We start from the raw sequence: 23,034 nt of genomic DNA, 5'->3' as shown, positions 1-23,034 counted from the left end.
TTAATTTCCTTTACACAATTTAATAAAAATTAGTGGACCAACCTTTCAGTTGGTATCCTACGTACACAATGCTCGGTGCACAAAAAAACATCGATAATTTTCCTGCATCTTTTCCTCTTTGTTCGAAGCCGGTGGGTCTTACTGCCCGTATTTCGTATTCCTAATTCCTCTATCATTGCTTCATACAACAACTGTAAACTTCACCGTAGTAGACGTACAAGTACTCGTTATTTTAATCCAATTTTTAAAGTTATGGACGAAAGTACTCACCTTTGATTTCTCTGCTTCTGTTTCACGGCGTTGCATTCAGTCAGTATAGTTTCGGAAGGTCTTTCCTCAGATATATCTACCGGCACAGCCGGCGCCTGAAGTTACACCAGTAGCCACCCCCTCTGTCTATTCCGCCTTGCCTTCTTCTTTACCAAATTTTTTCTTCACTTCTGACCTCACCAGCGGTGTTCAAAAACACCTATCACTGCTGGCCCCAGCATGGTTGTGTTTAGTATGTAATACGCTTCCTCTGCTGTGGCACCAGCATGGCTTTGAAAAGGAATAATTTCACAAACCTCCCCTGAGGTTTCTAACACCTGCACTGAGACCCCTCCCTATATTTGTACAAGATTGCTTGTTAATAAAAGGGTAGAGATGATTATGCACTAATATATTCAAACTAGTATATTTTGTATTTAACAAAAAATAAATATGTGAAACTTAAAAAAAAGAAGAGAAATTGCTCATAACATACCAGCTCTTTATGGGAAACTGGCAAAACTATGTTTTGTGCCAACTCTTTATGGGAAACATTGTGAGAACCCTGAAAAAAAATATATATAAATATTAGTGCGTATTTCATTTGCATTTTTAATTCTTTAATAAATTTTAGCAGTAAATCTAATTGTTTTTAAATAAGTGCGTAGAAATAAATTTTATGTGCATTTTAGATTTTTAATAAACTTTATTATTATTTGATCTTAAATAAGTGTGCAAAAATAATTTATTATAGATTACAAATAATTTAATTGTGCAAAACATTAGATTATTTGAATTTCTGCCAAGCTAAATTAATAATTCTTGACGTTGAGTGTGCCATTGTTTTTATTTAATTCCTTGAGTTTCAATAAGTTAATTTTAAGTATTAATAACGATAGGTGTTAAGGGGAAATTAGAATCAAGGCGAATCGTTTTAAGTCAAAACTTTTTATAATTATATTTAGGACGATACCTTTCGATAATTGAATTTTTGCGAGATTAATGTACAAGTAGGCATTCGATTTATACTTGGGGTAAATTTCGGAAATTTGATTAGGATTGAGGACGTAAGTGGAACTTCGGATGAAATGTGAAAAGACCAAAATAGCCTCCTCCAATTCAAAATTAGCCATGCAACCGTGGAAATTTCTTGAACCAGTTTCAATTCCAAACATCTTCATTTCTGCCGGTTCCATTTCACTTCCCAATCTAGCACCTTCCATTGCTATTGCCGACCAACCCCACTCACAATAACCTCAATATAAACATTCCATTAACCAAACACTCCACAATATACCATTCCCAATGCACTACAATAGCACTTTCATTTTCTTTCTGCCGTGAGCTGTGAAGTGATCAACCTTCCTTGGAAATAACGACCGAGTGAGAGAGCCGAATTCCTTGCTCATTTCTTTTCTGTCCGTAAACTAGAAAGAGAGGAAAGAGACTAGCTGACTATCTTCCGTTCATCCGTGAGTTGGTGAAGAGATTGAGAGCCACATTATCTTCATCCTAGTCGCAAGTTGGAGCAAGGGAGAGGAAGAGCTAGCCGGCTGCATTTTTGGACTGCCGAAGGGAGGAAATTATTTCTGCTGCTAGCCGTGTGTGTGAACTCCAAACTGAGGTAATTTCTGGACCTAGACTAGATGTTTATAGGTTGATGAAGTTGTTTAAGGGCATGCATGTGAGGATGGTGCGGTTGGATGATGAACTAAGTTACAAGAAAATCTGACTTTGAAGAAATTGGAACTGCCGAGAAGCTTGAGCTGGAATTTCAGCTTTAACTTGCTAAATTGTGATGATCTGAGCTTAAGTTTGGATCCAATCGGATAGATAGTTCTTTATTTGATGTTGCATGTGAACTATATGGCTTGAATTTCGGTTGCATGGCTAGAAATTTTAATGGGAGTTGATGGACTGCTGAAACAATTTTTCCAGTTTAGCCGTTGATGATGTTTTGGAAATTGCACGGGTATTTTAGCATGAAATTTGCTGGAAAGTGGTTGATTTCACTTAATTAGGTGCTTGACTAATTAAAATTAGATGATTAATCTTTGCATGAATTTATTAGTCCGGCTAAGCAAGAGAAATAAAATAAAATGAAACCAGCTTACATGCATGTTCATCCGTGGCTAGCTGGACAGATTTTTGGAGTGTGTTTGGATTGTAAGTTATTTGAAATATTTTTACTATAGCACTTTTTGTGATGTGATATATGTGAGATAAAAAAGTAATTGGGAAGATAAAAAGGTGTATTGGAAATTGTAATGGTGATGTCAGCAAATATATTTGCCCAAATAATTGGCTGTCCAAACACACTCTTGGATTTTTGGGATGTTTGAAGTCGTTATTCGAATCTGATTTTGAGCTAGAAATGTTAATCAGTTGGTCAAGCATCTGCATGTGGAATTTGAGCATTTAAAGCACTGGTTTAACAGAGGGAAAAGCTAGTTTATGATCACTGAATTGCTGGAAAATTTTATCCTAGCTGATGACAGATTTATGGGGACTTTTTGGTGGAATAATTTACTGGAATTAAGCGTTATTTGCTTTGGTATATGCTGGTATGAATGTCATACTTAAATGTATGGATGGTCTGAATCAAAGTCTTATGGTTTTAAAAGAGAAAAAGGAGTTTTTCACAAGTGAAAAATGAGTTTCCAGATTTTCGGATTTCACTGACCAGTCTCAGTAAAATGCTTATATCTTGGTGTAGGAAAATCCGATTGAGGTGCCGTCAGTGGCATTTGAAACTAGATTCATGGGCCTTTGTTCTGTAGAAATTTCATATTTTTCCTCCATATTTACTGCTGTCCGTGACTCCTCAAAGTAGACTGTCCTGCTTGAATGTCCTGTTTCTTCAGGAAACTGAATTCTTGATTTGGATCGAATATTTGGCCTATTTGTGATTTGAATCTCTGAAAAGTGTCTTCTGGGATGTGATAGTATTAAAAATCTATTTTACAACAGTATAATTTTCAGAATTGTTTGATTTGTGGAACATGAACTAAAGCAATTCTTGAAGGAAAATATTTTCCAGCATGACCGAACTGGTTGGGACTTTTGGTGAGTTTATTTGCTGGATTTGTGTATTATTTACTTTAGCTTGGTTTGGACAGATGATAAGCTATGTGTTTAGTGAATCTAGCAAGTAAAAGTTAAAGGTTTAATGGACATCTTGGATTGAATTTTGCTGGGTTTTTCTTGACTACCGGATCAAGAAAATAAAATCTGAATTTTAGAACTACTCGGGAGCCAAGTTGGCTGTAGTTTTATTCTTGTTTTGAATGGATTGGTGTTTGAAGTGAGAATTGGTTGTCAAGAGCTAATGATTGATGAAGCTCTTGACCATTTGAGTAGTTTTGCAATAATTTAATTTTTGGTGAATTTGTTCAAGTGATTGGTTGAAATGCATTTGGAAGGTCCACGATTTGTGAGTTGGAATTGTTTTAATACTTTGGACTTCCTTTGGTTGATTTTGATTAGAATTGAATCTGATGAGACCTAGGGCTAATGATTGATGAAGCCCTAGTGAAATTGATGTTCGAATTGTGTTTTTGCTATATTGGTGACTTGGAATATAATGTGCAAATGAATTGGAATCGTGAAGTCCGTTCTAGTCTTTTGAATTCAAGTATCTTTAAATCAAATTTTGTGGAAATATTCCGCTTTAATATCAAGTGATAGAATTCGAGTTTAGTGTAGTATTATTAGAAAGTAAGATATTGGGACTTTTAAAACCTTGCCGATTTGTTAATTCTTTTCTTTATTTAAACTAGTGTTTCACCTTTAATAAATAATTGCATTAACTTTCAAACTTTAAGTTTTTCACAAAATTATCCTTGACCAATTGTTTTAAAGGAAATTTGTTAAAAACATTAGATTTGAATAATTTAAAATAAAAGACAAAGGGAACTTGTTCGACAAGAAAACTTGTTTGAATTAATTTGGTTCTAGTTTGCCCTCTAGAAGGGAAATACCTTTAAAGAAACCATACGAGATATTTTATTTCTTTACTAGCCTTAATTCCAAGGGAATGATTGATTTGTTTCGAGAAATTAAATTTGTTTTATACAGGATAACCTTTTATATACAAAACAAGAATTTGTTTAGTAAAACTTATAGTTTTAAAACTTGGATTTCTAGGGTGTAGCGAGGACGTGGACTTCGATTCCCAGCTTGACTTTTGAGCTTCACTTTTGGTGAGTGTCCCTGCCTGTTTTATGACTATTTGGTTAAAGTGCTTTATCGACTCGTTGTGTGATAATTGCCAAAAATGATTGCTGATCCATCGAAGTGAGCAGTGTGAACTTTATCACACTAACCTTTCGAGTGGTGACTTGCTTGAAGTGTTTTTCGTGAATATCTTGCTTGCGTTTGCTAAGTGCTAAATTACTAGGCAGGGGAATGTACCACACCATAAGGGTGGGAGGGCCTCTTATCTTGTCCTGGTAATCAAGTGTTGGACGTAAAGTCGTTGGGTGAATCCCTCGATCAGTCTATAACAATCAAGTGTTGGACGTAAAGTCGTTGGGTGAATCCCTCGATCAGTCTATAACGATCAAGTGTTGGACGTAAAGTCGTTGGGTGAATCCCTCGATCAGTCTATAACAATCAAGTGCTGGACGTAATGTCGTTGGGTGAATCCCTCGACCAGTCTATAAATATAAGTGTTGGACGTAATGTCGTTGGGTGAATCCCTCGACCAGTCTAAGGTATACTCGAATATTATAGCTTCCCTATTTATTTACTTCAGTCGAATCAATACGTGTTAATTGTTTCAAGTGATTGCATGATTTTGGGGCACCATTGAGCTTTAGCTCACCCCACGTTTATTTGTTTTCCTTACAGGTTCTGGAAATTGAAAGCTTTGAAACTTACTCATGTTTCTCTTTTGGGGTGTACTTGAATACTATGACTACTTTTGTGGGCTGTAATGCGTTAACTTGGATAATGTACTTTTTATTTTGGATTGCCACTTGAGGCTGGAAAAGTGTAAAACCTGATTATGACATTTGGCTTGTATGTGTTTATATTCGGTCTGTATGAATTTATATGCTTTGGAAACTGTAGACTTTTTCTCTTGAATGTAACGCGTGAGGTGTTTAGGAGTCGCCGATTGGCTAACTTCGGATGCTGTTATCTTTGAAGTTAATGTGGTGTTAGCAATTGTTTTATTTTGGAAGAATCGCTATTGTGCTAGCTTGGGTTAATCTTCGGAAGGATTTGGGTTAGTGTGCCTGCGTGAGTCCTGGCGAGAGCTAGGCAGGCGGCCCGCCAACCCTCTGGTTCGCCTTAGGGGGAAGTGGGGTCGTCACAGGTGGTATCAGAGCTCTTATCGAGCTCAAACCAGGAAAAGGTTCTCGGACTGTGGGGATTGGCTTGTTAAGTGGGGAACAAAAGTCTATAGTTGGGGACATTAGATGCGTATGTTGGGTAGGAATCTTACACATAGGTGAATTACTCTTGGGACTGGCCAGCCTGAGCTGTGAATTATCCTATTGCTAGATTCCTGTACTCGAGTACCAGATATTTCATTCAATGGTATATTTGCAGATTTGGAAGAATTTAGTATATTCATTATGATGTGACTAGAAAGCATGATTAATTTTGGAAAAATGAAATGAAAGGACCAAGTCTAGCTTTTGAAAGTTAAAGGTGAAGAGCCAATAGTGAGACCTTGAAGATTAGTGCCAATTCTGTTTTTGAGATGAATTTGCCATGTGAGGTGAGTTCTTGATAACATTGTGGCTTCTTAAGTTTTATTGGAGGATTATTTGGGGCTAATGTCCAACAGGATAAAGATAACTAGTTGTTAGGTTATTAGAAAAGCCAATGTATGAAATGTTTGAGATCATTTAGAATACTTAAGAGCTATTGATGTACTTAAGTAATGATCATGTTATTAGATTTAATATTAGACGTGGTAGACCTACAATCCACTAAGGTTAAGTTGAATCTAAACTAAGGGTTGAGCTATCAGCTATGTGGTTATAATAATTTGTGTATTGTTGTATTGTTTTCTTTCATGCTTATAAAGATTGAAGTTTGAGTTATGTATGAAAATAGTGAATGTATTCGTGAATTGTTTGGCTCTTGAAGTTGTATGAAATTGGTGTGCAATGTGACTCATATTGTGTGTATGAAAGTTGATGCTTACGCGTCTACTTTGTTATGGTGTTGAAAAAAAAAAATTCTTGAGAATTTAGAAATATCCTAGAATAGTGTAATATATATATATGAATCAAATAAAAATAAGATAGGAATATTGTGATTTGAGTGATTTGAATACATGATATAGTTGAATAAGTTACATGACTAATTAACTCTCCTTTTTCTCAATTCTCATATTGATTTTACTTACCAAAAAAGAATATTTATATATATGTATACACCTTGAACTCACATAAAAATTGAAAATCAGGCAGAGTTTGGGTTTGGACCTTTTCTTAGAAATAAGAATGAATATTGGTCGTGAATTGGAGAGTAAATAGTTAAGTTTTATGTGGCATAAAAGCTAATTCTCAGATTATGTGTGAAGAGTAGAGGCGTTGGACCGAAGTTTAAGTAAATACGAACCTGCATGTCTGCTTATTTTTCTTAAAAGCATTTTATTCTCAAAAATGATTTGTGGGGTTAAATGATTTTTCTTGATCAAACGTTCAAATAACAAATGTTAAACCTCTTACCAAAAGTCGAATGCATTTAGAAATTTTGACCATCAAGATCAGAACCAATTTCCTTTCTTCTTGTATTCCATTCGAATAGTCATTTATATATATATATATAGACCACAATTTTTCCAAATGTGTATTTGATATCCTGTTATTAGTTTGGTTACGAAAGGTACGTGAAAAAGCTTTCCCCGAACGAATAAGATTTTCGGTTGGCCGTCTTGGGACAAAAGAAGCTGTATCATTTCTAAAATTGTTAATTTTGAAAATCGAATTCTAGTAAATCATTTTGGACAATTTGAGTACGACAATTTGGTGAGTGAAATCTTTTATAGAAAATATATCTTCGTACTTGAGTTTCGAACTACATGATTGAGTCATTTGATTTAGTCAAAAAAAAAATAAATAAATAAGAATTTTGATGACGAAATTCATTTTAAGGAGGGGAGGATGTGAGAACCCTGAAAAAAATATATATAAATATTAGTGCGTATTTCATTTGCATTTTTAATTCTTTAATAAATTTTAGCAGTAAATCTAATTGTTTTTAAATAAGTGCGTAGAAATAAATTTTATGTGCATTTTAGATTTTTAATAAACTTTATTATTATTTGATCTTAAATAAGTGTGCAAAAATAATTTATTATAGATTACAAATAATTTAATTGTGCAAAACATTAGATTATTTGAATTTCTGCCAAGCTAAATTAATAATTCTTGACGTTGAGTGTGCCATTGTTTTTATTTAATTCCTTGATTTTCAATAAGTTAATTTTAAGTATTAATAACGATAGGTGTTAAGGGGAAATTAGAATCAAGGCGAATCGTTTTAAGTCAAAACTTTTTATAATTATATTTAGGACGATACCTTTCGATAATTGAATTTTTGCGAGATTAATGTACAAGTAGGCATTCGATTTATACTTGGGGTAAATTTCGGAAATTTGATTAGGATTGAGGACGTAAGTGGAACTTCGGATGAAATGTGAAAAGACCAAAATAGCCTCCTCCAATTCAAAATTAGCCATGCAACCGTGGAAATTTCTTGAACCAGTTTCAATTCCAAACATCTTCATTTCTGCCGGTTCCATTTCACTTCCCAATCTAGCACCTTCCATTGCTATTGCCGACCAACCCCACTCACAATAACCTCAATATAAACATTCCATTAACCAAACACTCCACAATATACCATTCCCAATGCACTACAATAGCACTTTCATTTTCTTTCTGCCGTGAGCTGTGAAGTGATCAACCTTCCTTGGAAATAACGACCGAGTGAGAGAGCCGAATTCCTTGCTCATTTCTTTTCTGTCCGTAAACTAGAAAGAGAGGAGAGAGACTAGCTGACTATCTTCCGTTCATCCGTGAGTTGGTGAAGAGATTGAGAGCCACATTATCTTCATCCTAGTCGCAAGTTGGAGCAAGGGAGAGGAAGAGCTAGCCGGCTACATTTCTGGACTGCCGAAGGGAGGAAATTATTTCTGCTGCTAGCCGTGTGTGTGAACTCCAAACTGAGGTAATTTCTGGACCTAGACTAGATGTTTATAGGTTGATGAAGTTGTTGAAGGGCATGCATGTGAGGATGGTGCGGTTGGATGATGAACTAAGTTACAAGAAAATCTGACTTTGAAGAAATTGGAACTGCCGAGAAGCTTGAGCTGGAATTTCAGCTTTAACTTGCTAAATTGTGATGATCTGAGCTTAAGTTTGGATCCAATCGGATAGATAGTTCTTTATTTGATGTTGCATGTGAACTATATGGCTTGAATTTCGGTTGCATGGCTAGAAATTTTAATGGGAGTTGATGGACTGCTGAAACAATTTTTCCAGTTTAGCCGTTGATGATGTTTTGGAAATTGCACGGGTATTTTAGCATGAAATTTGCTGGAAAGTGGTTGATTTCACTTAGTTAGGTGCTTGACTAATTAAAATTAGATGATTAATCTTTGCATGAATTTATTAGTCCGGCTAAGCAAGAGAAATAAAATAAAATGAAACCAGCTTACATGCATGTTCATCCGTGGCTAGCTGGACAGATTTTTGGATTTTTGGGATGTTTGAAGTCGTTATTCGAATCTGATTTTGAGCTAGAAATGTTAATCAGTTGGTCAAGCATCTGCATGTGGAATTTGAGCATTTAAAGCACTGGTTTAACAGAGGGAAAAGCTAGTTTATGATCACTGAATTGCTGGAAAATTTTATCCTAGCTGATGACAGATTTATGGGGACTTTTTGGTGGAATAATTTACTGGAATTAAGCGTTATTTGCTTTGGTATATGCTGGTATGAATGTCATACTTAAATGTATGGATGGTCTGAATCAAAGTCTTATGGTTTTAAAAGAGAAAAAGGAGTTTTTCACAAGTGAAAAATGAGTTTCCAGATTTTCGGATTTCACTGACCAGTCTCAGTAAAATGCTTATATCTTGGTGTAGGAAAATCCGATTGAGGTGCCGTCAGTGGCATTTGAAACTAGATTCATGGGCCTTTGTTCTGTAGAAATTTCATATTTTTCCTCCATATTTACTGCTGTCCGTGACTCCTCAAAGTAGACTGTCCTGCTTGAATGTCCTGTTTCTTCAGGAAACTGAATTCTTGATTTGGATCGAATATTTGGCCTATTTGTGATTTGAATCTCTGAAAAGTGTCTTCTGGGATGTGATAGTATTAAAAATCTATTTTACAACAGTATAATTTTCAGAATTGTTTGATTTGTGGAACATGAACTAAAGCAATTCTTGAAGGAAAATATTTTCCAGCATGACCGAACTGGTTGGGACTTTTGGTGAGTTTATTTGCTGGATTTGTGTATTATTTACTTTAGCTTGGTTTGGACAGATGATAAGCTATGTGTTTAGTGAATCTAGCAAGTAAAAGTTAAAGGTTTAATGGACATCTTGGATTGAATTTTGCTGGGTTTTTCTTGACTACCGGATCAAGAAAATAAAATCTGAATTTTAGAACTACTCGGGAGCCAAGTTGGCTGTAGTTTTATTCTTGTTTTGAATGGATTGGTGTTTGAAGTGAGAATTGGTTGTCAAGAGCTAATGATTGATGAAGCTCTTGACCATTTGAGTAGTTTTGCAATAATTTAATTTTTGGTGAATTTGTTCAAGTGATTGGTTGAAATGCATTTGGAAGGTCCACGATTTGTGAGTTGGAATTGTTTTAATACTTTGGACTTCCTTTGGTTGATTTTGATTAGAATTGAATCTGATGAGACCTAGGGCTAATGATTGATGAAGCCCTAGTGAAATTGATGTTCGAATTGTGTTTTTGCTATATTGGTGACTTGGAATATAATGTGCAAATGAATTGGAATCGTGAAGTCCGTTCTAGTCTTTTGAATTCAAGTATCTTTAAATCAAATTTTGTGGAAATATTCCGCTTTAATATCAAGTGATAGAATTCGAGTTTAGTGTAGTATTATTAGAAAGTAAGATATTGGGACTTTTAAAACCTTGCCGATTTGTTAATTCTTTTCTTTATTTAAACTAGTGTTTCACCTTTAATAAATAATTGCATTAACTTTCAAACTTTAAGTTTTTCACAAAATTATCCTTGACCAATTGTTTTAAAGGAAATTTGTTAAAAACATTAGATTTGAATAATTTAAAATAAAAGACAAAGGGAACTTGTTCGACAAGAAAACTTGTTTGAATTAATTTGGTTCTAGTTTGCCCTCTAGAAGGGAAATACCTTTAAAGAAACCATACGAGATATTTTATTTCTTTACTAGCCTTAATTCCAAGGGAATGATTGATTTGTTTCGAGAAATTAAATTTGTTTTATACAGGATAACCTTTTATATACAAAACAAGAATTTGTTTAGTAAAACTTATAGTTTTAAAACTTGGATTTCTAGGGTGTAGCGAGGACGTGGACTTCGATTCCCAGCTTGACTTTTGAGCTTCACTTTTGGTGAGTGTCCCTGCCTGTTTTATGACTATTTGGTTAAAGTGCTTTATCGACTCGTTGTGTGATAATTGCCAAAAATGATTGCTGATCCATCGAAGTGAGCAGTGTGAACTTTATCACACTAACCTTTCGAGTGGTGACTTGCTTGAAGTGTTTTTCGTGAATATCTTGCTTGCGTTTGCTAAGTGCTAAATTACTAGGCAGGGGAATGTACCACACCATAAGGGTGGGAGGGCCTCTTATCTTGTCCTGGTAATCAAGTGTTGGACGTAAAGTCGTTGGGTGAATCCCTCGATCAGTCTATAACAATCAAGTGTTGGACGTAAAGTCGTTGGGTGAATCCCTCGATCAGTCTATAACGATCAAGTGTTGGACGTAAAGTCGTTGGGTGAATCCCTCGATCAGTCTATAACAATCAAGTGCTGGACGTAATGTCGTTGGGTGAATCCCTCGACCAGTCTATAAATATAAGTGTTGGACGTAATGTCGTTGGGTGAATCCCTCGACCAGTCTAAGGTATACTCGAATATTATAGCTTCCCTATTTATTTACTTCAGTCGAATCAATACGTGTTAATTGTTTCAAGTGATTGCATGATTTTGGGGCACCATTGAGCTTTAGCTCACCCCACGTTTATTTGTTTTCCTTACAGGTTCTGGAAATTGAAAGCTTTGAAACTTACTCATGTTTCTCTTTTGGGGTGTACTTGAATACTATGACTACTTTTGTGGGCTGTAATGCGTTAACTTGGATAATGTACTTTTTATTTTGGATTGCCACTTGAGGCTGGAAAAGTGTAAAACCTGATTATGACATTTGGCTTGTATGTGTTTATATTCGGTCTGTATGAATTTATATGCTTTGGAAACTGTAGACTTTTTCTCTTGAATGTAACGCGTGAGGTGTTTAGGAGTCGCCGATTGGCTAACTTCGGATGCTGTTATCTTTGAAGTTAATGTGGTGTTAGCAATTGTTTTATTTTGGAAGAATCGCTATTGTGCTAGCTTGGGTTAATCTTCGGAAGGATTTGGGTTAGTGTGCCTGCGTGAGTCCTGGCGAGAGCTAGGCAGGCGGCCCGCCAACCCTCTGGTTCGCCTTAGGGGGAAGTGGGGTCGTCACAGGTGGTATCAGAGCTCTTATCGAGCTCAAACCAGGAAAAGGTTCTCGGACTGTGGGGATTGGCTTGTTAAGTGGGGAACAAAAGTCTATAGTTGGGGACATTAGATGCGTATGTTGGGTAGGAATCTTACACATAGGTGAATTACTCTTGGGACTGGCCAGCCTGAGCTGTGAATTATCCTATTGCTAGATTCCTGTACTCGAGTACCAGATATTTCATTCAATGGTATATTTGCAGATTTGGAAGAATTTAGTATATTCATTATGATGTGACTAGAAAGCATGATTAATTTTGGAAAAATGAAATGAAAGGACCAAGTCTAGCTTTTGAAAGTTAAAGGTGAAGAGCCAATAGTGAGACCTTGAAGATTAGTGCCAATTCTGTTTTTGAGATGAATTTGCCATGTGAGGTGAGTTCTTGATAACATTGTGGCTTCTTAAGTTTTATTGGAGGATTATTTGGGGCTAATGTCCAACAGGATAAAGATAACTAGTTGTTAGGTTATTAGAAAAGCCAATGTATGAAATGTTTGAGATCATTTAGAATACTTAAGAGCTATTGATGTACTTAAGTAATGATCATGTTATTAGATTTAATATTAGACGTGGTAGACCTACAATCCACTAAGGTTAAGTTGAATCTAAACTAAGGGTTGAGCTATCAGCTATGTGGTTATAATAATTTGTGTATTGTTGTATTGTTTTCTTTCATGCTTATAAAGATTGAAGTTTGAGTTATGTATGAAAATAGTGAATGTATTCGTGAATTGTTTGGCTCTTGAAGTTGTATGAAATTGGTGTGCAATGTGACTCATATTGTGTGTATGAAAGTTGATGCTTACGCGTCTACTTTGTTATGGTGTTGAAAAAAAAAAATTCTTGAGAATTTAGAAATATCCTAGAATAGTGTAATATATATATATGAATCAAATAAAAATAAGATAGGAATATTGTGATTTGAGTGATTTGAATACATGATATAGTTGAATAAGTTACATGACTAATTAACTCTCCTTTTTCTCAATTCTCATATTGATTTTACTTACCAAAAAAGAATATTTATATATATGTATACACCTTGAACTCACATAAAAATTGAAAATCAGGCAGAGTTTGGGTTTGGACCTTTTCTTAGAAATAAGAATGAATATTGGTCGTGAATTGGAGAGTAAATAGTTAAGTTTTATGTGGCATAAAAGCTAATTCTCAGATTATGTGTGAAGAGTAGAGGCGTTGGACCGAAGTTTAAGTAAATACGAACCTGCATGTCTGCTTATTTTTCTTAAAAGCATTTTATTCTCAAAAATGATTTGTGGGGTTAAATGATTTTTCTTGATCAAACGTTCAAATAACAAATGTTAAACCTCTTACCAAAAGTCGAATGCATTTAGAAATTTTGACCATCAAGATCAGAACCAATTTCCTTTCTTCTTGTATTCCATTCGAATAGTCATTTATATATATATATATAGACCACAATTTTTCCAAATGTGTATTTGATATCCTGTTATTAGTTTGGTTACGAAAGGTACGTGAAAAAGCTTTCCCCGAACGAATAAGATTTTCGGTTGGCCGTCTTGGGACAAAAGAAGCTGTATCATTTCTAAAATTGTTAATTTTGAAAATCGAATTCTAGTAAATCATTTTGGACAATTTGAGTACGACAATTTGGTGAGTGAAATCTTTTATAGAAAATATATCTTCGTACTTGAGTTTCGAACTACATGATTGAGTCATTTGATTTAGTCAAAAAAAAAATAAATAAATAAGAATTTTGATGACGAAATTCATTTTAAGGAGGGGAGGATGTGAGAACCCTGAAAAAAATATATATAAATATTAGTGCGTATTTCATTTGCATTTTTAATTCTTTAATAAATTTTAGCAGTAAATCTAATTGTTTTTAAATAAGTGCGTAGAAATAAATTTTATGTGCATTTTAGATTTTTAATAAACTTTATTATTATTTGATCTTAAATAAGTGTGCAAAAATAATTTATTATAGATTACAAATAATTTAATTGTGCAAAACATTAGATTATTTGAATTTCTGCCAAGCTAAATTAATAATTCTTGACGTTGAGTGTGCCATTGTTTTTATTTAATTCCTTGATTTTCAATAAGTTAATTTTAAGTATTAATAACGATAGGTGTTAAGGGGAAATTAGAATCAAGGCGAATCGTTTTAAGTCAAAACTTTTTATAATTATATTTAGGACGATACCTTTCGATAATTGAATTTTTGCGAGATTAATGTACAAGTAGGCATTCGATTTATACTTGGGGTAAATTTCGGAAATTTGATTAGGATTGAGGACGTAAGTGGAACTTCGGATGAAATGTGAAAAGACCAAAATAGCCTCCTCCAATTCAAAATTAGCCATGCAACCGTGGAAATTTCTTGAACCAGTTTCAATTCCAAACATCTTCATTTCTGCCGGTTCCATTTCACTTCCCAATCTAGCACCTTCCATTGCTATTGCCGACCAACCCCACTCACAATAACCTCAATATAAACATTCCATTAACCAAACACTCCACAATATACCATTCCCAATGCACTACAATAGCACTTTCATTTTCTTTCTGCCGTGAGCTGTGAAGTGATCAACCTTCCTTGGAAATAACGACCGAGTGAGAGAGCCGAATTCCTTGCTCATTTCTTTTCTGTCCGTAAACTAGAAAGAGAGGAGAGAGACTAGCTGACTATCTTCCGTTCATCCGTGAGTTGGTGAAGAGATTGAGAGCCACATTATCTTCATCCTAGTCGCAAGTTGGAGCAAGGGAGAGGAAGAGCTAGCCGGCTACATTTCTGGACTGCCGAAGGGAGGAAATTATTTCTGCTGCTAGCCGTGTGTGTGAACTCCAAACTGAGGTAATTTCTGGACCTAGACTAGATGTTTATAGGTTGATGAAGTTGTTGAAGGGCATGCATGTGAGGATGGTGCGGTTGGATGATGAACTAAGTTACAAGAAAATCTGACTTTGAAGAAATTGGAACTGCCGAGAAGCTTGAGCTGGAATTTCAGCTTTAACTTGCTAAATTGTGATGATCTGAGCTTAAGTTTGGATCCAATCGGATAGATAGTTCTTTATTTGATGTTGCATGTGAACTATATGGCTTGAATTTCGGTTGCATGGCTAGAAATTTTAATGGGAGTTGATGGACTGCTGAAACAATTTTTCCAGTTTAGCCGTTGATGATGTTTTGGAAATTGCACGGGTATTTTAGCATGAAATTTGCTGGAAAGTGGTTGATTTCACTTAGTTAGGTGCTTGACTAATTAAAATTAGATGATTAATCTTTGCATGAATTTATTAGTCCGGCTAAGCAAGAGAAATAAAATAAAATGAAACCAGCTTACATGCATGTTCATCCGTGGCTAGCTGGACAGATTTTTGGATTTTTGGGATGTTTGAAGTCGTTATTCGAATCTGATTTTGAGCTAGAAATGTTAATCAGTTGGTCAAGCATCTGCATGTGGAATTTGAGCATTTAAAGCACTGGTTTAACAGAGGGAAAAGCTAGTTTATGATCACTGAATTGCTGGAAAATTTTATCCTAGCTGATGACAGATTTATGGGGACTTTTTGGTGGAATAATTTACTGGAATTAAGCGTTATTTGCTTTGGTATATGCTGGTATGAATGTCATACTTAAATGTATGGATGGTCTGAATCAAAGTCTTATGGTTTTAAAAGAGAAAAAGGAGTTTTTCACAAGTGAAAAATGAGTTTCCAGATTTTCGGATTTCACTGACCAGTCTCAGTAAAATGCTTATATCTTGGTGTAGGAAAATCCGATTGAGGTGCCGTCAGTGGCATTTGAAACTAGATTCATGGGCCTTTGTTCTGTAGAAATTTCATATTTTTCCTCCATATTTACTGCTGTCCGTGACTCCTCAAAGTAGACTGTCCTGCTTGAATGTCCTGTTTCTTCAGGAAACTGAATTCTTGATTTGGATCGAATATTTGGCCTATTTGTGATTTGAATCTCTGAAAAGTGTCTTCTGGGATGTGATAGTATTAAAAATCTATTTTACAACAGTATAATTTTCAGAATTGTTTGATTTGTGGAACATGAACTAAAGCAATTCTTGAAGGAAAATATTTTCCAGCATGACCGAACTGGTTGGGACTTTTGGTGAGTTTATTTGCTGGATTTGTGTATTATTTACTTTAGCTTGGTTTGGACAGATGATAAGCTATGTGTTTAGTGAATCTAGCAAGTAAAAGTTAAAGGTTTAATGGACATCTTGGATTGAATTTTGCTGGGTTTTTCTTGACTACCGGATCAAGAAAATAAAATCTGAATTTTAGAACTACTCGGGAGCCAAGTTGGCTGTAGTTTTATTCTTGTTTTGAATGGATTGGTGTTTGAAGTGAGAATTGGTTGTCAAGAGCTAATGATTGATGAAGCTCTTGACCATTTGAGTAGTTTTGCAATAATTTAATTTTTGGTGAATTTGTTCAAGTGATTGGTTGAAATGCATTTGGAAGGTCCACGATTTGTGAGTTGGAATTGTTTTAATACTTTGGACTTCCTTTGGTTGATTTTGATTAGAATTGAATCTGATGAGACCTAGGGCTAATGATTGATGAAGCCCTAGTGAAATTGATGTTCGAATTGTGTTTTTGCTATATTGGTGACTTGGAATATAATGTGCAAATGAATTGGAATCGTGAAGTCCGTTCTAGTCTTTTGAATTCAAGTATCTTTAAATCAAATTTTGTGGAAATATTCCGCTTTAATATCAAGTGATAGAATTCGAGTTTAGTGTAGTATTATTAGAAAGTAAGATATTGGGACTTTTAAAACCTTGCCGATTTGTTAATTCTTTTCTTTATTTAAACTAGTGTTTCACCTTTAATAAATAATTGCATTAACTTTCAAACTTTAAGTTTTTCACAAAATTATCCTTGACCAATTGTTTTAAAGGAAATTTGTTAAAAACATTAGATTTGAATAATTTAAAATAAAAGACAAAGGGAACTTGTTCGACAAGAAAACTTGTTTGAATTAATTTGGTTCTAGTTTGCCCTCTAGAAGGGAAATACCTTTAAAGAAACCATACGAGATATTTTATTTCTTTACTAGCCTTAATTCCAAGGGAATGATTGATTTGTTTCGAGAAATTAAATTTGTTTTATACAGGATAACCTTTTATATACAAAACAAGAATTTGTTTAGTAAAACTTATAGTTTTAAAACTTGGATTTCTAGGGTGTAGCGAGGACGTGGACTTCGATTCCCAGCTTGACTTTTGAGCTTCACTTTTGGTGAGTGTCCCTGCCTGTTTTATGACTATTTGGTTAAAGTGCTTTATCGACTCGTTGTGTGATAATTGCCAAAAATGATTGCTGATCCATCGAAGTGAGCAGTGTGAACTTTATCACACTAACCTTTCGAGTGGTGACTTGCTTGAAGTGTTTTTCGTGAATATCTTGCTTGCGTTTGCTAAGTGCTAAATTACTAGGCAGGGGAATGTACCACACCATAAGGGTGGGAGGGCCTCTTATCTTGTCCTGGTAATCAAGTGTTGGACGTAAAGTCGTTGGGTGAATCCCTCGATCAGTCTATAACAATCAAGTGTTGGACGTAAAGTCGTTGGGTGAATCCCTCGATCAGTCTATAACGATCAAGTGTTGGACGTAAAGTCGTTGGGTGAATCCCTCGATCAGTCTATAACAATCAAGTGCTGGACGTAATGTCGTTGGGTGAATCCCTCGACCAGTCTATAAATATAAGTGTTGGACGTAATGTCGTTGGGTGAATCCCTCGACCAGTCTAAGGTATACTCGAATATTATAGCTTCCCTATTTATTTACTTCAGTCGAATCAATACGTGTTAATTGTTTCAAGTGATTGCATGATTTTGGGGCACCATTGAGCTTTAGCTCACCCCACGTTTATTTGTTTTCCTTACAGGTTCTGGAAATTGAAAGCTTTGAAACTTACTCATGTTTCTCTTTTGGGGTGTACTTGAATACTATGACTACTTTTGTGGGCTGTAATGCGTTAACTTGGATAATGTACTTTTTATTTTGGATTGCCACTTGAGGCTGGAAAAGTGTAAAACCTGATTATGACATTTGGCTTGTATGTGTTTATATTCGGTCTGTATGAATTTATATGCTTTGGAAACTGTAGACTTTTTCTCTTGAATGTAACGCGTGAGGTGTTTAGGAGTCGCCGATTGGCTAACTTCGGATGCTGTTATCTTTGAAGTTAATGTGGTGTTAGCAATTGTTTTATTTTGGAAGAATCGCTATTGTGCTAGCTTGGGTTAATCTTCGGAAGGATTTGGGTTAGTGTGCCTGCGTGAGTCCTGGCGAGAGCTAGGCAGGCGGCCCGCCAACCCTCTGGTTCGCCTTAGGGGGAAGTGGGGTCGTCACAAACATACCAGCTCTTTATGAGAACAATTGGTTAAATAGTGCCCAAAGGAAAACTAATATGTTTGGTATTTAATGAAAAATAAATATGTGAAAGTTAAAAAAAAAGAGGAGAAATTGCCCATAACATACCAGCTCTTTATGGGAAACTAGCAAAACTATGTTTTGTACCAGTTCTTTATGGGAAATATTCCAGCTCTTTATGAGAAAAATTGGTTAAATAGCGCCCAAAGGAAAACTAGTATGTTTGGTATTTAACGAAAAATAAATATGTGAAAGTTAAAAAAAGAAGAGAAATTGCCCATAACATACCAGTTGTTTATGGAAAATTGGCAGGTTTTGTAGTATGTTTTGTACCAGCTCTTTATGGGAAACATAACAGCTCTTTATGAGAAAAATTGGTTAAATACCGCCCAAAGGAAAACTAGTATGTTTTGTATTTAACAGAAATTAAATATGTGAAAGTTTAAAAAAAATAGAAAAATTGCCCATAACATACCAGCTCTTTATGGGAAACTGGCATAGTATGTTTCGTACGGGCTTTTTATGAGAAACATTGGTTAAATACCGCACGAAGGAAAACTAGCAAGTTTTGTATTTGACGTAATTTAAATATGTGACTGTTAAAAAAAAATAGCCCATAACATACCAGCTCTTTATGGGAAAAATGGCAGACTTTGTAGTATGTTTTGCCTAGGAGAATTGGTTTTTTAATCACCTTCATTAGACATTAAATTTCGATTATTCTAGTTAAATGTAATTACCAACCTCCTGATGCTTTTGTCTATTTAATTAACGTCAATCATCTAAACCATCCGCTGAGGACAAATAGGTCATTTCAGCGCTCTGCAGCGTGAGCAATGGACCCCAACACTCTGCCAAGGTAGCTGGGTGAAATTTTTAAAATGCGGTCATAGTCTCAGTGCAAGTGTCAGAAACCTCAGGGGAGGTTTGTGAAATTATCCCCTTTGTTTAGTACTACTGTTTACGCTTCCTCTTCCATGTTTTATTCCTAAGGCCACTACATTTATGTTAATTCTGTGACACCCCAATACATTTCCAGCAACTGCAAACGCAACATTTCCAAACCGCCGTTATCGGTCACCACTTGCTTTCTTACAAATATTCCCTTCATCGTCCCTACTTGTCAGGTTGCAACGTGGCGCCTTCGTTGCCATATTCTTTACTTTCCACACCTGTGTTGGATATGCTGAATACACTACAGAATTTACCCAAAATTCTATGCATATTGTAGGAATTTAAGGGGAGCAGTGGGGCCCGTGCCCCCAGTGCCCCTACCTTAAATCCGCCAGTGCTTGGTTGGTCTCCTTGTATCTTTTGGCTTGGTTGAGAAACATGTCGCAACCTGCATCCTTGTCAAGGATTACCGAAGGTAGAACTTTAGCCGGAACAGGATTAATATAAGTTCGAATAGCCAACTCAACATCTGAATTCTTGTAATTAGTCACATCTTCATTAAAATCATCTCTCAGACTCTGTATATGCAATACAAGGCCAAGCATTGCAGCACCAGATGTATAGAATATATACGAGGGAACCCCAAATTCATTGGCTACATCAATCATGGAGGTGCAAAACATGTCAATGACAACTCCAGCGAGATCAGACGAGGCAAAATTAGACATTTCTGCAAGAATATCCCTTACACTACTTTTGTGGTTGTCGATAAAATGATACAGAAACGTACTAGAAAATGTCGATTGCGAAGAAGACTCTTCTGGTTTGAGATCAAGAAACCTTATGCGTGAATCTGAAGACTCTGACAGCATACTTGTGTAGCTACTCACCTTTTTATCAAAAGGCAGCTTCATAATCAGAACCGTGATCAATAATTGTTCACCACGATCAATAAGAAGCTTTGCTAGTTCAACAGTTGATACCAGGTGACCCATCCCTGGTGAAGGAATGAAAACCAGCTCTGCTTTCTTCATTTCGTTGATCTTCTGGTTATGTATTTGCTTCAATCACTCGATTGAAGATGAAATTGGAAAGTTAGGCTTTCTAATGTCTACCGAGCTTTTAATAGAAGTGCGTGGTTGTGTGCATTTTGTCCTGTTTACTGCAAGTCTTCATCGTATTCAAATGAATGTGTGCAGATTCTAGTCTTTTGAATAAGAGATGAACGTTCTGGACCCGTCAAGTGCAGGTGAAGTCACTGCTCACATATTCAAGTCTTATCTACTTCTATGGTCAACTTGTCATGCTACAAGTTTCAAGATTTCTCCTTTTTTCTTAAAAAATAATTAAAAAAAAGTTTGAAGGACCTTTGGTCATTGTCTGATTTGGGCCATCATTTAACTTCAACCGGTAATCCTGCAATTGCGCAAGCCTATATCCACGTTGACACCTGAAAGTAGGTATCCTGCTGTACTTTAGAGTTTTTTCACATAATTCTCTTATAATTTTAAAAATTATACATAATCTCCTAATAATTTGAATTGAAGTATCAAATTGATGAAATTTGCATTTCATAATGGAGTCAATTAAAATGTGGAAAGTGCTCATATGTTAAGATGAAAATTATCTGTTAACTATAGGAGGTTTATGTATAGATCTTAAAAACTATAAGGGAGTTATATAGTAAATCATTAAATCATAAGGGACTAAAATGTTATGCATATTATATTTATATATCTTGGATACTTTAATTATTTTAGTTTCTAAGTAAGAGTAATTGACATTTCAGTTAGTTTCATTACAGAAGACTATTTCTGTCACCTTGACACTTTAGTCCAAATAGTGAAAGGGTTTTGTATAACTTTAAAATATAGAAAGGTTTTGTAGAAAACGCTAAACCATAAGAGGTAAAATGTAATTAAGACAAGTTTTCAGCAACTATAAGAAAAACCCTTCCTTCAAACTAAATTGCACCATGCAACCAGTATCAGGTTCTCTTTACACTAACTATGATTTCTTAAATTCCTGGCTAAAAGAAAATTACGGAAAATAAAAAGCTTTGGTTTACGGACATGAATATACTCTGCTTCTTCAAAATTGCTTAATGGATTCCCTTGGTGAAAAATTAACTGAGTAGCTAATATCTTATAAGACATGCAACTAATATTATTGCTAATCAAGTAGTCAAGCTTCGATCTCACGACTAATCCTACATTTGCTATGGAAACAAAATTAATAGTACAAGTGTAAAAAGAAACAAAGAAACTAAAAAGGGCATTCAAGACACTGGCTGCTAGTATATAGAATCAAACTAATCAAAATACTTAAAAGAACCAATACTTGAGTGAATAGATCAGCAATAAAACTCCAATACAGAAATAACTGAATAATATTGTTTATTTATTTATTTAATTATTTATTTATTTTTATTCAACGAATATTCAAAACCTTGAGAGAGAGAGAGATGAAGGATTGAGAACTGAAAACCAGTAGCTAACACGCTTAAGATTCGAGCAAGTTTCCTAATCACGGGTGTTCAGGAAATTGTGACTTCTGGATCAGTGAACCTTTAAGGGGTCTATGGCCCTCCATCGCACAAAAAAAAAAAGAACAATGGATATAATGTCAAATTCATGGGCCCCACGGGTAGTCCGACTGGTTTCGTAGTATGATAGTTATCAGCAAATCCCGTGATCAACCTTGCTGCCTTGCTGTGTATTCTTGGAGCAAGACTCTACAAAACTTTAAGGAATTAGTTGGGGCGAAAGGTTGGAATACCCCTAAATGAAAATATATAATATATATGCGAGCAATGAAATTTCACATTGTAAAAAAAAAAATGCTAATCACTTGAAATAATAAAAAATTTTATCTACTTGTACTTTCTAAACTTTAATTTTGTGAAACATCTCAACTAAATTTAGATTATAAAAGATTAAACGTATTCAAATCATAAATCTATTGTATATTTTCTCCCTTCTATGTTACACATTTAATTGTCATAGATCTTTGGTACTTCAACAACTGTGCTGCTTCTTCTCTCAAATAAATTCTTCTATCAAACAACCTTGTACTATTTCCTTGCGTTAAAATTGTTGTAGTTCAAAGCAATGTAGAATTCTAATCAAATCATAATCATAATCCATGCGTTTGTATAGGAGATTCTTTGAAAAAACTATTTGGAATGACATCATAAAAGTTTATTTTTATTTGATACATGTGAAACAAAAATATAGTTGAAAGCTTCAAAATGTAAAATGATGGTCAGAATAAGTGTTTATGATGCAAAACATATAAATATTTGAAAAATATTCTTAATTGGAACATAACTTAGTGAAGTCAAATGTTGAATTAATGAGATATCAAAATATGTTTTTCATTGCAAAGAATAATTGTGAATAATCATTAAAAATTGGAAAATTTGTTCAAAACGTTCGTCACAGTTTGCTAAATGAATTTTTTCATCTTTCAAGTATAAGATATTAACTTTTCACCCCATCCAAATTCAAGTTAGCAGTGTTTAATCCCAATCTAAGTTTTTAATCACTTTTTTTGAAATCATCACGTGACCCACATGCAACCATTTTTATAAACAAAAATTTTAGATCCCACTTTTTTAGTGATGAAAATTAATATAGATTTGGTCATATCTCACTTTTTTTAGAAAAAAATAATGAATATAGTTTTGGGTCAAATCTAATTACTTTTGTAGGGATAAAATGAACATGGACCGAATTATTTGTTTAGCTACAAATGGAAT

At 34.8% G+C, this 23,034-nt stretch overlaps 1 pseudogene; it reads right to left on the bottom strand.

Moving 5' to 3' along the window:
- LOC113743924 (anthocyanidin 3-O-glucosyltransferase 2-like) overlaps positions 1-20,439 on the bottom strand; it is a 185,357-nt pseudogene extending 164,918 nt beyond the window's left edge.
- Positions 20,440-23,034: the final 2,595 nt, after the last annotated feature.

The sequence above is a fragment of the Coffea arabica genome, chromosome 5e, assembly GCF_036785885.1.
Source record: "Coffea arabica cultivar ET-39 chromosome 5e, Coffea Arabica ET-39 HiFi, whole genome shotgun sequence".
NCBI classification, from domain to species: domain Eukaryota; kingdom Viridiplantae; phylum Streptophyta; class Magnoliopsida; order Gentianales; family Rubiaceae; genus Coffea; species Coffea arabica.
The sequence above is the reverse complement of the archived record's forward strand: the minus strand, read 5'-3'. Positions and strand labels throughout refer to the sequence as shown.